The sequence below is a fragment of the Mauremys mutica genome, chromosome 1, assembly GCF_020497125.1.
Source record: "Mauremys mutica isolate MM-2020 ecotype Southern chromosome 1, ASM2049712v1, whole genome shotgun sequence".
Taxonomy (NCBI): Eukaryota; Metazoa; Chordata; order Testudines; family Geoemydidae; genus Mauremys; species Mauremys mutica.
Genome location: NC_059072.1, coordinates 116,032,672 through 116,045,451, shown reverse-complemented (window position 1 = coordinate 116,045,451; position 12,780 = coordinate 116,032,672). Strand labels below are relative to the sequence as shown.

Sequence of the window (12,780 nt, the reverse complement as noted above, 5' to 3'; positions counted from 1 at the left end):
CTGGATTAGGTTCTGAAGTCCAGACCTTGTTCTGTCACAGTGAAGCAGGATGACACGTGCATTGTGCTGTTGTAAAGCTAAATTCAACAAGGCGTGTTGTGTGGATGTTAGGCTACCGATGCTTTTGTATTGTCCCATGATTCAGGTTTACTGGAACAAGAGCCTAAACTATTTTGCGTTCTCCCACCCTTAGTTCAGTGGAACCCATGCTCTTGGGAAGCTGTTCAGAACATACTGAATTAGAGTCAGTGAAAGGATACAATTTGTGAATTACACCGCTGAGCATGAAAGGTGTTGATTAAACTACTTCAACCTTTTTTGGATCGTGCTCCATATCACTAGCTTATAGTATTTTTTATTGGCACAGTTGATCAGCTATCAGTCACACAGAGTCTAGGCTGCATTAATCACATTTTAAATCATCTAAGGAGGATGGTGTGAATATGATAAAATAAGACTTCTTGAAATCTGATGAGTGCAAACAGATGATGGGTGACAGTGATATTTTCAGTACAAGCTGGGAAACTGATCTCTTTTGCATCTTTTACCTTTCCTGACATTTTAATGGAAAAGATGCAAAACTAAACCTGTCCTCCTTTGCTAATCATTTCAGAATAAATGTATCTAAAAGTAGTAATGCAAATATGTAAAGGGGGGTGGGTCAGAGGGGAGGAAATTAGTCCAGATTGCCTCTTTCTGTTAAGATCTCTGGTACCAATATTCTCACTTATGAGTTTTAACTTACCTGTGTGATTAGCACCAAAATGTGATACTGCCAAAAGACGTTTTACAGTCCAGATGGCAGTGTCCACTGATGCCTGTTTAACCAATAAGGATTTGAGACAGCATGTACTAAGACTTAGACTTGGGAGTGATAAGCATTAACTATATCCCATCACTTGGTGAATTGATTGAGGGATATGTGAAGCTCTTGAAAGATTTGAATTTAAGTGTTTTTTTTTAATTCCAAGTCTCAGTAGTGGGTTAAATGTAAGTATCTGGGATTTATTCAGGATAGACTAGTCTGTGGGATGGGTTCACTGTGGTTTATATGTACCCATTTAACTATGAGTTTATGGCATTATTTGTATGGCAGTAAACAAACTGCACTACCCATCCAGCTTGGTGCTCTGCTGTGCCTTCAAAGTACAGCCCTGCAAGGGAGGTAGTGTAGCTCCAGGCACAGCCCTGAAGATGCAGCATCCATTTTTTCTGTATCCAGGTGGACCTGCTAGCTTATGTGGACAAATGGTGGTTCTACAGCCTTGCCTTTCCCTACCAGCTTTGGAGAGGCTAGTGCCTGCAACAGTACTAGCCTCATGCATATGCTTTGTGCTTCATGCAAACCTGGCATAATGTGGTCTTTGCATTCCTCATAGTAGGCCAGGCTTTGCATGGAGCACAAAAGGCATGAGGCTGCTCTTGCCGTCCTGCCCAGCCCAAGCCGCTACCTCTTTCTCTGTATACATGTGCAAGGCCAGGCACCATTGTCTTAGGGTAGGTCTACATTGCAGCTGGGAGCAAACCTCCCAGCCTGGGTAGACAGAGATTTGCTAATGGGGCTCAAGCAAGAGTGGTAAAAATAGGCGTGTGGAGCACGCCCAAGCCAGAATGTCCATGTTGGTTATTTTTAGCATGCTAGCTTGAGCCTCACTAAGGCTGTGAGGCATTTTATATTGCCACCCATCACTATAGTATATGAGCATCTTCTATGTAAAATTGATTGCAATGGCTCTAATTAGGTTAAGTAGATCTTCAAATCAGTCATGGAACACACACGCAATTCATTGACACCCAAAAGGAAAAGGATCTCAATCTATCCATGGTTAGAAGTAGCTGATAACATTTCGCAGCATGAATCAACAATGAGAATTTTTGTGTTGGAATAAACTTGAAAATAGGGGAACTGTTTTGCAAGTCTAATTCCCAGTGAGCCAGTATCCACATGACAAACCATCCCCACAACTGGGACTTCTGTTGGCAATCTCAGTAGAAAAGCCCAGGACGTGACCAGGGTGTGGAGATACTGCCAACTAAAAGCACAGACACTGCACGTTAGTGTCTGAGGCCTGGTCTACACTAGGCGTTTAAACCGGTTTTAGGAGCGTAAAACCGATTTAACGCCACACCCGTCCACACTGAGAGGCCCTTTATATCGATATAAAGGGCTCTTTAAACCAGTTTCTGTACTCCTCCCTAACGAGAGGAGTAGCGCTAGTATTACCATATTGGATTAGGTTTAGTGTGGCCGCAAATCGACAGTATTGGCCTCCGGGCGGTATCCCACAGTGCACCACTGACCGCTCTGGACAGCAATCTGAACTCGGATGCAGTGGCCAGGTAGACAGGAAAAGCCCCGCGAACTTTTGAATATTTCCTGTTTGCCCAGCATGGAGCTCCGATCAGCACGGGTGGCGATGCAGTCCGAAATCAAAATAAAAAAAGAGCTCCAGCATGGACCATGCAGATGTGATCGCAGTAAGGGCAGGCAAATCTGTTCTATCAGCGCTCTGTTACAGAAGACGAAATTCAAAATCATTTAAAAAAAATCTCCAGACAGACGCCATAGCAGGGACTCAGCGCACTGCTGCGTGACAAGCGTAACGGAAAGCCAAAGAATCAAATGGACGCTCATGGACTGGAGGACTCAAGCTATCCCACAGTTCCTGCAGTATCCGAAAAGCATTTGCATTCTTGGCTGAGCTCCAAATGCTTCTAGGGTCAAAAACAGTGTCCGCGGTGGGTCAGGGCATAGCTCGGCAATTTACGCACCCCCCCATCCACCCCCAGAAGTGAAAGGGAAAACAATCCTCTCTTGACTCTTTTACATGTCACCCTATCTTTACTGAATGCTGCAGATAGACGCGATGGTGCAGCACTCAACACCAACATCCTTGCCCCCCCCCCCCGCCATGGGTGGCTGATGGTGCAGTAAGACTGATACCCATCGTCATCATCAGCCTATTGGCACATGGGGCAGTGCAAAAGGACTGGTAACCATGCCGACTAGCATCCGTTAGGTCTATCAAGGGCGCCTGGCCCTAATTTTTCCTGGTAGATGGTGCAGTATGGCTGGTAACCGTCCTCATCATAGCAACAGGGGGCTGAGCTCCATCAGACCCCACCCTTCATGTGTAAAGAAAAGATTCAATTGCCCCTGGACTAGCAGCGCGATGCTGGGCTCCTCTCCTCCACACTTCTTAATGTCCTGTCTGGACTATCATAGCAGCTGGAGGCTGCCTTCCACTCATTTCTCACTAACAAGTCACTGTGTCTTATTCCTGCATTCTTTATTACTTCATCACACAAGTGGGGGGGGCAATGCTACGGTAGCCCAGGAAGGCTGGGGGAAGAATGGAATCAACAGGTGGGGTTGTTGCAGGAGCACCCCCTGTGAATAGCATACAGCTCATAATTTCTGCTGGATCTGACACAGAGCAGCTGTGCTCTCTGGTTCTATGATACAGTGGTTCTCTAGTACACTTGCCCAAATTCTAGACAGGACTGATTCTATTTTTAGATACCAAAAAGGAGGGATTGACTCAGGGAGTCATTCCCAATTTTGGCTTTTGCGCCCCTGGCTAAGAGCAGCCAGGGGCACTTATGACAGCAACAGATGGTGCAGTGCAAAAGGACTGGTAACCATGATCATCTTTTTACCAATTTATGGATTGGTAGATGGTACAGTATGGCTGGTAACCATCTCTGCTGTCATGCAAAAGCAAAAGCATGCTGCTGTGTAGCGCTGCTGAATCGCCTCTGTCAGCGGCATCTAGTACACATACGGTGATAGTCACAAAAGGCAAAACAGGCTCCATGATTGCCATGCTATGGCATCTGCCAGGGCAATCCAGGGAAAAAAGGCGCGAAATGCTTGTCTGCCGTTGCTTTCCCAGAGGAAGGAGTGACTGACGACATTTACCCAGAACCACCCGCGACAATGATTTTTGCCCCATCAGACATTGGGATCTCAACCCGGAAATTCCAAGGGGCGGGGGAGGCTGCGGGAACTATGGGATAGCTACGGAATAGCTACCCACAGTGCAACGCTCCAGAAGTCGATGCTAGCCTCGGACCGTGGACGCACACCACCAATTTAATGTGTTTAGTGTGGCCGCGCGCACTCGATTTTATACAATCTGTTTTACAAAATCGGTTTATGCAAATTCGGAATAGTCCCGTAGTGTAGACGTACCCTGGGACACCAGCTCCTGGAATTCTGTGATTACAACAGACTCTCAGCTTCCATTTGAAACACTGAACAATCAAAACAGACCAAGTAAAGTTCTGTGTCTCATGGTGTAGAAGAAAAGCTTAAAAACATGAACAGACTTTACTCCATGCAGGGAGGCTTTCAATCTTCAGCCAGCCTGAAGCAATAGCTCCTAGTGAGCTGCCCCCATGTGTCTCAATGGAATTTTAAATCCAAGCCCTATTGCTTTGTGGAGGCCACCTCAGCAGACGATGGTGTGTGGGTGCAGGATAGAGCCGGACAGATGTCACACTCCACACCTTTACCCCCCCCATGGAAAATTTCAACTTTTCATTTAAAAGAAAATCTAAGTCAAAACTTTCTGTGGAAATTTTTTTTAAACAAAAGCTGAAAAACCATTTTGACTGAAAATTTTGGACCATCCCTTGTGCAGCAGGCCTGGGCAACCCACGCAAATACATGCTGGCTACTGGCTAAGTATTTGGAAGACTCCCAGTACTGCTGTCACCCCTGCCTATCTGGAGGAGGATCTCTGCTACTACTGGGGAGAGACTGGCCCCTGCTGCCAGTATTGGAATGGTGGGGGAGAAGGGAGCCCCACTGCTGCCTCCTACTTTCAGTGCAGCGGGGGGCATGACACAGGGGCAGGACTTGTCACAGTGTGCCTATCGTCTGCCTTGAAGACAGAACAACTTTCTCACCCCAAAACTAGCCCTTCTGATTCGAGGAAGGGGGTGCTTGCATTGTTGTTGCTTTCCTTGTCAATTTTCTATTACACTATTGTCTAAAGACCCCCCTTCAGATCTGGGCCCCACTGGGTTAGGCACTGTTCAAACACAAGGCAGAGAAGGAGCGTGAGGGAAAATAAACCCAGAGAGAAGTAATTATCGAGGGTCACACCGGAGGTCAATGGCACAGCATGGAGTAGAACCCAGGTCTCCTGATTCCCAGTCCGGTGTCCTATCCACTAGATCATGCTGCTTATTGCCAGGGCTGGCTCTAGCTTTTTTGCTTCCCCAAGCGGCAAAGAAAAAAAAAAGATAAAGCTGCGATCAGCGGCACTTCGGCGTCATCTCTACCGCGCTGCTTCATTCTTCGGTGGCTGGTCCTTCCCTCCGAGAGGGACCGAAGGACCCGCCGCTGAATTGCCGCTGAAGACCCGGACATGCTGCCCCTTTCCATTGGCCGCCAAGCACCTGCTTCCTGCACTGGTGCCTGGAGCCGGCCCTGCTTATTTCTATACTTGTTCTGCAGATGAAAAGAGGGCTTCCATCTCCAACACTATTAACACTTCATCAGCACTGAAAACACAGTCTTAGGGACTCGGTTTTGGGACTGTTCTCTTGGAAGCAACAAACTCCGCAGAGCACAGGCATGGAACTAAATTCATTTTTCTTATAATTCAGTAGTATTTTAATGACATAGTTTCTATTTGGATTCCCTGGTAAACTCAGTTCCATTACGAAGCTCCTGCTGCTCACATAGTTAGACCAATAGATGTAAATAATCCAACAGACAGTGTGAACTCTGCTTTGACAAGCTGTAGTACAGAACCCCATGCTTGCTTTTCCTTTCATCAGATACTCACTCTCCCTCCTTCTTCTATCGGCCACTGGGGGATGTAAAATGAAAAACTGCCTGATTGTGAATTATGTCAGTAAAAGTTTATATGCTACTAAAATGAAGTTATGGTACCTGGGAGCTCAGTCAACTGACAATGTTAAGTGATACGTTTTAAAACTAGTTCTGAGATAACACCACAAAGGGAGCCACACATGCAGAGGTGAGGTGGTGCTGTTCTCCGACAGGCGGAGAGGCATCACTGTGCAAAACAAAGTCTGGAGAAGGATGAGGGAAAATTACTGTACTGATTACAGTTGATCCTTATTGATCCAGAGAGATCTAAAGGGGACTGCTTAGTGGAGTGAGAGATGTTTACAACCTTGAGGTATGGATGAAAGCATATGAGGATGAAAGAGGAAAGCAGAGATCCTTTTTTCATTCCTTTGGTCACTCTCTCAAAGTGAAGTAGTTTCCTTCTCCTCCTCATTCTAATTAGGTTAAGTAGCTCTTGCAAACTGAGCTAAGAATGCCAACAGACAGCTTAGGTCAAGTAAGGCTATTAGTTTTCAATGGCACAACTGCAAAAAGAAAAGTTATTTTTTTCTTATTCCCCTTTTAGCAAAGCCTTCTGGGGAAAAGCTGCTTTCTAATACTGGAGGACTTCATATTGGAAATGGGGGAGTGAAGAAAGCTGTTGTTTTTCTTGGTGATAAGCAGCCTGAGTTCCCAGTTAGAATAAGTATCAGAGGGTACGTCTACACTACAAGACTATTTCGAATCAACTTAATTCGAATTTGTGGAATCGACCTTATGAAGTCGAAGTTGTGTATCCACACTAAATACACTAGTTCGACTGTGTGAGTCCACAGTAACGGGGCCAGTGTCGACTTTGGAAGCGGTGCACTGTGGGAAGCTATCCCACAGTTCCCGCACTCCCCGCTGCCCATTGGAATCCTGGGATTTCCCCCCAATGCATGCTGGGGGGGAAAAATGTGTCGAGGGTGGTTTTGGGTAACTGTCATCATTGAACCGTCAATCACAACTTCCCTCCCTCCCTCCCTCCCTGAAAGCGCCTGCGGGCAATCTGTTCATGCACTTTTCTGCTCAGTGACAGCGCGGGTGCCACAGCACTTTGAGCACGGATCCCGCTGCAGTTATGGCCGTTGTCAACTCCTCGCACCTTATCGTCCACCTCTTCCACAGTCAGCTGCTGAGAAATAGGGCTACTTTTCAATGGTGCTGCGAGCACTGGTGGACCATGGGGGACGTTTTACCAACATCAACGTCAGGTGGCCAGGCAAAGTTCATGACGTGCGTGTTTTCAGGAACTCTGGTTTGTTTAGACACCTGCAGGAAGGTAGTTTCTTCCCGGACCACAAAATAAGTCTTGGGGATGTGCAGATGCCTATAGTGATCGTCGGGGACCCAGCCTACCCGCTAATGCCCTGGCTCGTGAAGCTCTGTGCAGGCGCCTTGCACAGCGACAAGGAACTCTTCAAGTACCAGCGAGCAGTGAGCAGCGTGACCTGTGACTGTTCAGTTTCTTTACCGAGAAGCTGAACCTGCCCCTGTTTCTTTACCAAGTGACTGTTGACTAGCATCTGCAGTTACAAACCCCGCCCACCCCGCTTCCCCAACTTCCAACACACGTTTAAAAATAAAATACATGTTCCGCTGTAACTTTACAAAGGTTTCTTTATTGATGACTTTGCGTTACAGGGTTGAAACTGGGACACGGACTGTGCTGGGTAGGGTGTGCAGTGATGTAAAGACCGCCTGTAAACTCGAGGAATGACAGGCTCCTGCTCCCAGAGCGGTCTGCAGTGCCGGACTGGATGTTTCAACGGAGCCTGCCATCCCTCCTTTTTGGGACTCTGTGTGCGGGGGCTATGTGGCCTTTTGGCGGGGGAGGACGGATACAGATTCCTCTGCTGCGTGGCTCTGTGGTCCAGGACAGGGACCGTTGCATGAGATCTGTAACCCCCCTCCCCCGCTACAAAGTCACGTACCCCCCCACCCACACAGAACCTGCAAACCACCTCCCATACCGACCAGGGTGCGTACTGACTGCAGTGTGTGTGACCTGCTGCTGATCCTGCCCCCATGTCTGTACCCTGGTAAAGGTGATTGTCCTGTCAAATTACCAACCCCCTTCCCCCCCTTCAAACACAGTCTCCTCTAAAAGAACATGACGGAAACAGTAATTAACAGAAAAGTATTTTTTATTATCAACTAGACAGTTAGGGGATGAAACTGGGATGGGGGCTTGGGTGAGGCGGGAAGGAAAGGACTTCTCAAAATTTAGGGTATGAGAGCTTTTGGGTACTTGAGCACTCTGCTGGGGTGCAGTGACAGTTTACACGGCCTCTGGCGCCCCTCCTTCTGGTTATTTTGGGTGAGGAGGGTATGGGACTTTGTGGCGGGGGGGGGGGGCGGTTGCAGATACACTGCAGGGGGGCTCTGTCCTCCTGCCTGAGGTCCTGCAGAACATGCACAAGGCGCAGGAGCATGTCTGTTTGCTCCCTCATTAGTCCAAGCAGCGTTTGAGTCGCCTGCTTGTCTTCCTCACGCCACCTCTCCTCCCGTTCACTGTGTGAGCGCTGGTACAGAGAGAGGGTCTCCCTCCACTGGCTGTGCTGGTCCGCCTCGTCTCGGGAGCACCCCATAACTTCAGCGAACATCTCGTCCCGTGTCTTTTTCTTTCGCCGCCTAATCTTTGCCAGCCTCTGTGAGGGGGATGCTGTGGCGGGTCTGGAGACAGTCGAAGCTGTGTGATGGGAAAAAGGGAGTGAATTCCTTGCAAAGATAAATTTTTGCGAACAATGAACACAGTCTAGTCTGTCTCTGTGAATTCTGGGTTGAGATCCCAGTGCCTGATGGGGCAAAAACCATTTTCGCGGGTGGTTCTGGGTAAATGTCATCAGTCATCCCTTCCTCCGGGAAAGCTACAGCAGACAATCATTTCAAGCCCGTTTTCCCTGGATTGCCGTGGCAGACTCCACAGCGTGGAAACCATGGAGCCTGTTTTGCCTTTTGTGCCTGTCACCGTATGTGTACTAGATGCCGCTGACAGAGGCGGTCCAGCAGCGCTACACAGCAGCATGCTTTTGCTTTTGCATGACAGCAGAGATGGTTACCAGCCATACTGTACCATCTACCATACCATAAATTGGTAATAAGATGGGCATGGTTACCAGTCCCTTTGCACTGCACCATTTGTTGCTGTCATAAGTGCCCCTGGCTGCTCTTAGCCAGGGGCGCAAAAGCCAAAATTGGGAATGACTCCCTGAGTCAATCCCTCCTTTTTGGTATCTAAAAATAGAATCAGTCCTGCCTAGAATATGGGCAAGTGTACTAGAGAACCACTGTATCAGAGAACCAGAGAGCACAGCTGCTCTGTGTCAGATCCTGCATAGATTATGAGCTGTATGCTATTCACAGGGGGTGCTCCTGCAAACAACCCCACCTGTTCATTCCATTCTTCCCCAGCCTTCCTGGGCTACCATAGCATTGTCCCCCCACTTGTGTGATGAAGTAATAAAGAATGCAGGAATAAGACACAGTGACTTGTTAGTGAGAAATGAGTGGAAGGCAGCCTCCAGTTGCTATGATAGTCCAGATAGGACATTCAGGAGTGTGGAGGAGAGGAGCCCAGCATCCTGCTGCTAGTCCAGGGGCAATTGAATCTTTTCTTTACACATGAAGGGTTGGGGGCTGATGAAGCTCAGCCCCCTGTTGCTATGATGAAGACGGTTACCAGCCATACTGCACCATCTACCATGAAAAATTAGGTTCACCTGACACTGGGGGACCTGACAGATGGTAGTCGGCATGGTTACCAGTCCTTTTGCACTGCCCCATGTGCCAATAGGCTGATGATGAGGACGGGTACCAGTCGTTTTGTACCATCAGCCACCCATGGCGGGGGGGGGGGAGCAAGGATGTTGGTGTTGAGTGCTGCACCATCGCGTCTATCTGCAGCATTCAGTAAAGATAGGGTGACATGTAAAAGAGTCAAGAGAGGATTGTTTTCCCTTTCACTTCTGGGGGTGGGTGGGGGGCTGCGTAAATTGCCTAGCTATGCCCTGACCCACCGCGGACACTGTTTTTGACCCTAGAAGCATTTGGAGCTCAGCCAAGAATGCAAATACTTTTCGGAGACAGCAGGAACTGTGGGATACCTTGCATCCTCAGTCCCCCCTCCCTCCATGAGCGTCCATTTGATTCTTTGGCTTTCCGTTACGCTCGTCACGCAGCAGCGTGCTGAGTCTCTGCTATGCCGTCTGTCCGTAGATTTTTTAAAAATACTTTGGACCAGGCGTATCATTACAGTAATTCCCCTAATTAGATGCAGGAGTCTCCGAGCGAGATCACCCTGAGGACGGTCACTGAAGGAGATAGAGAGCGCATGCTGCGTGAAAGCCAGCACAAACCAGGGGCCTATGCAGCCATGCTCGGGGAGGCAATGCTCCCTGAGTACCTCATGAAAGCCTCGCGCGGAAAAGTGTGCTACCACGGAGCACCCAATAAGGCAGCTCTCCCCAGGAACCTCCTGCGGAGGCTTTTCAATTACCTCCAGGAGAGCTTCGTGGAGATCTCCCAGGAGGATTTCTGTTCTATCCCCATATATAGAGAGACTTCCTTTTCACATACTTCAGATTCCTGTTATATTAAGAATAAAAGTTTACATGGTTAAAGCACTTACCGACTGCTCCTTCCCCTGATTCAGGATCTGGGTTAATGGCCGGGGACGGTTGGTAGGGGATCTCCGTGACGGTGATGAAGAGATCCTGGCTGTCAGGGAAACCAGCGTTGTAAGCGCTGTCGCCTGCCTCGTCCTCCGCAAACCCTTCCTCATCTTCCCCTTCCGCGAACATCGCCGAGGAACTGGCCATCGACACTGTCCCATCGTCAGAGTCCATGGTCACTGGTGGGGCAGTGGTGGCAGGCTCCGTAGCGTCCGTTTGCCGCTTTGATTTTTTGGTAGCCTTGTCTGGGGTCCTTGGTTTTCACGCGGCGATGCGTTGCATGACGGCTGTATCCTCTGTCTGGATCATGGCTTTGGAGACCTTCTCGTAGGTCTTTGCATTCCGTTTGTTGGAGCGCAGCTCCAAAAGCACAGACTCCTCGCCCCACACACCGATCAGATCCAAGAGTTCCCGGTCAGTCTATGCCGGGTCCCTCTTTCTATTCAGAGATTACATGAACTCCTCTGCTGGAGAGCTCTGCATTGCTGCCGGTGCTGCTGAGCTCGCCCCGATGTCCAACCACGAAATGAGATTCTAACTGTCCAGAAAGGAAAAGGAATTCAAATTTTCCCGGGTCGTTTCCTGTGTGGCTGCTCAGAGCATCGAAGCTCGGACTGCTGTCCAGAGCGTCAACAGAGTGGTGCACTGTGGGATAGCTCCCGGAGCTACTAAGTTCGATTTGCATCCACACCTAGCCTAATTCGACATAGCCATGTTGAATTTAGCGCTACTCCCCTCGTCAGGGTGGAGTACCGAATTCGAACTAAAGAGCCCTCTAGGTTGAATTAAATGGCTTCCTTGTGTGGACGGGTGCACGGTTAATTTGAATTAACGCTGCTAAATTCGAATTAAAGTCCTAGTGTAGACCAGGCCAGAGGGGTAGCCGTGTTAGTCTGGATCTGTAAAAGCAGCAAAGAATCCTGTGGCACCTTATAGACTAACAGACGTTTTGGAGCATGAGCTTTCGTGTGTGGAGCATGAGCTTCGTCGGATGCATCCGAAACGTCTGTTAGTCTATAAGGTGCCACAGGATTCTTTGCTGCTTTTACAGTTAGAATAAGGGCTTGATACTGCCTGTAAAGTTTTGCTCTGATATTTTAGCTCCTCTGTCACTGTGCTTTCAGTTTGGTTTTGTGTGTTAACTATATTTGATCATCCTTCAAGAACTGAACTTCTGGAAATCCAGTCTAACTAATGACTGGCTTCCTTCTGTGAAACCCAATCTCTACAGTTACCAAAAGCAAATCTGCTTCTGCAATTATGATGTGCACAGCATATCTGACAGGCAGGGGGAAACTTTTAAGGTATTGCAGTTACCCAAAATTCTTGAGGTGTTTTGGATTGTATGTGCATATGTGCCAATGTCCTTTACTTGATGGAATTTGAAGTGCTGAAATGTGTCATAAGCTCTATACTACCAAGAGGCCAAGTGGTAGGGGTCTGTGCTTATAGAGTATTTACAAATAGCTATGGTGTGCAGCATAAAGAGGACCAGAAAGTCCTAGCTGTTGCAGATCCCTGGCCAGTATGTTAAGCAACAAAAAGGCAAAGCTTCTTGTTTTTCCAGTGACTGGTGGATGGTGCTGCTGGAAGGCCTGAAGCACTTTGACTTTACCTTCTCAGATATCCATTAGCACATTTCCCATTCACAGCAAAGTTTGAGAAATGTGGTTTTGTTCCAAACAGTGCAAGGAGGCGGGAGGAGGAAGTAGAAAGAGACTGGGACTCGCTGGACAAGAAGACTGGATCTGGGTGCTGTGTTAGGGAGACTGCAAATGGCTGGGTCAACAGACTGGGATTGGGAGCCTGTAGGTGGGAGGGAGACTGAGATTGCATGAGGAGCTACAGAGAGACTTGGAGTGGCTAGGAAAGGAGACAGGGATTAGGAACCAGTGTGGCGGGAAAGGAGGGGAGGAAGGAGAAGAGGCACATCTGACAAGGAATTGGTGTTGGGGGGAAGAACTGGGACTTGCTGGACAATGAGCCTGAGACAATGAGCGGAGGACGGACGGACATTGAGGTTGAATGAAGAGTTCAGGGAGAGAGACTGGGACTGGGAGCCAGTTAGGGCAGGAATGTGAGCAAAGGGGAGTGGCTGGATGCCAGGGTGAGGGAAGAGACAAATTGGATGAGGTGTGTCATTCTGAAACTCTCTGGATAAGGAGACTGCAGTGGATTTAGGGGTAGACTGGGGTGAGACTAGGATTTGCTGGGCAAGGAAAGTGGGACTGGGATGAGACGTCTGAGGAGTGGAAA

The 12,780-nt window shown here is 48.4% G+C and overlaps 1 protein-coding gene across 9 annotated transcripts in view; it reads left to right on the top strand.

Moving 5' to 3' along the window:
* SLC15A5 (solute carrier family 15 member 5) overlaps nt 1-12,780 on the top strand; it is a 66,049-nt gene that overhangs the window by 49,395 nt on the left and 3,874 nt on the right. The window lies entirely within an intron of this gene.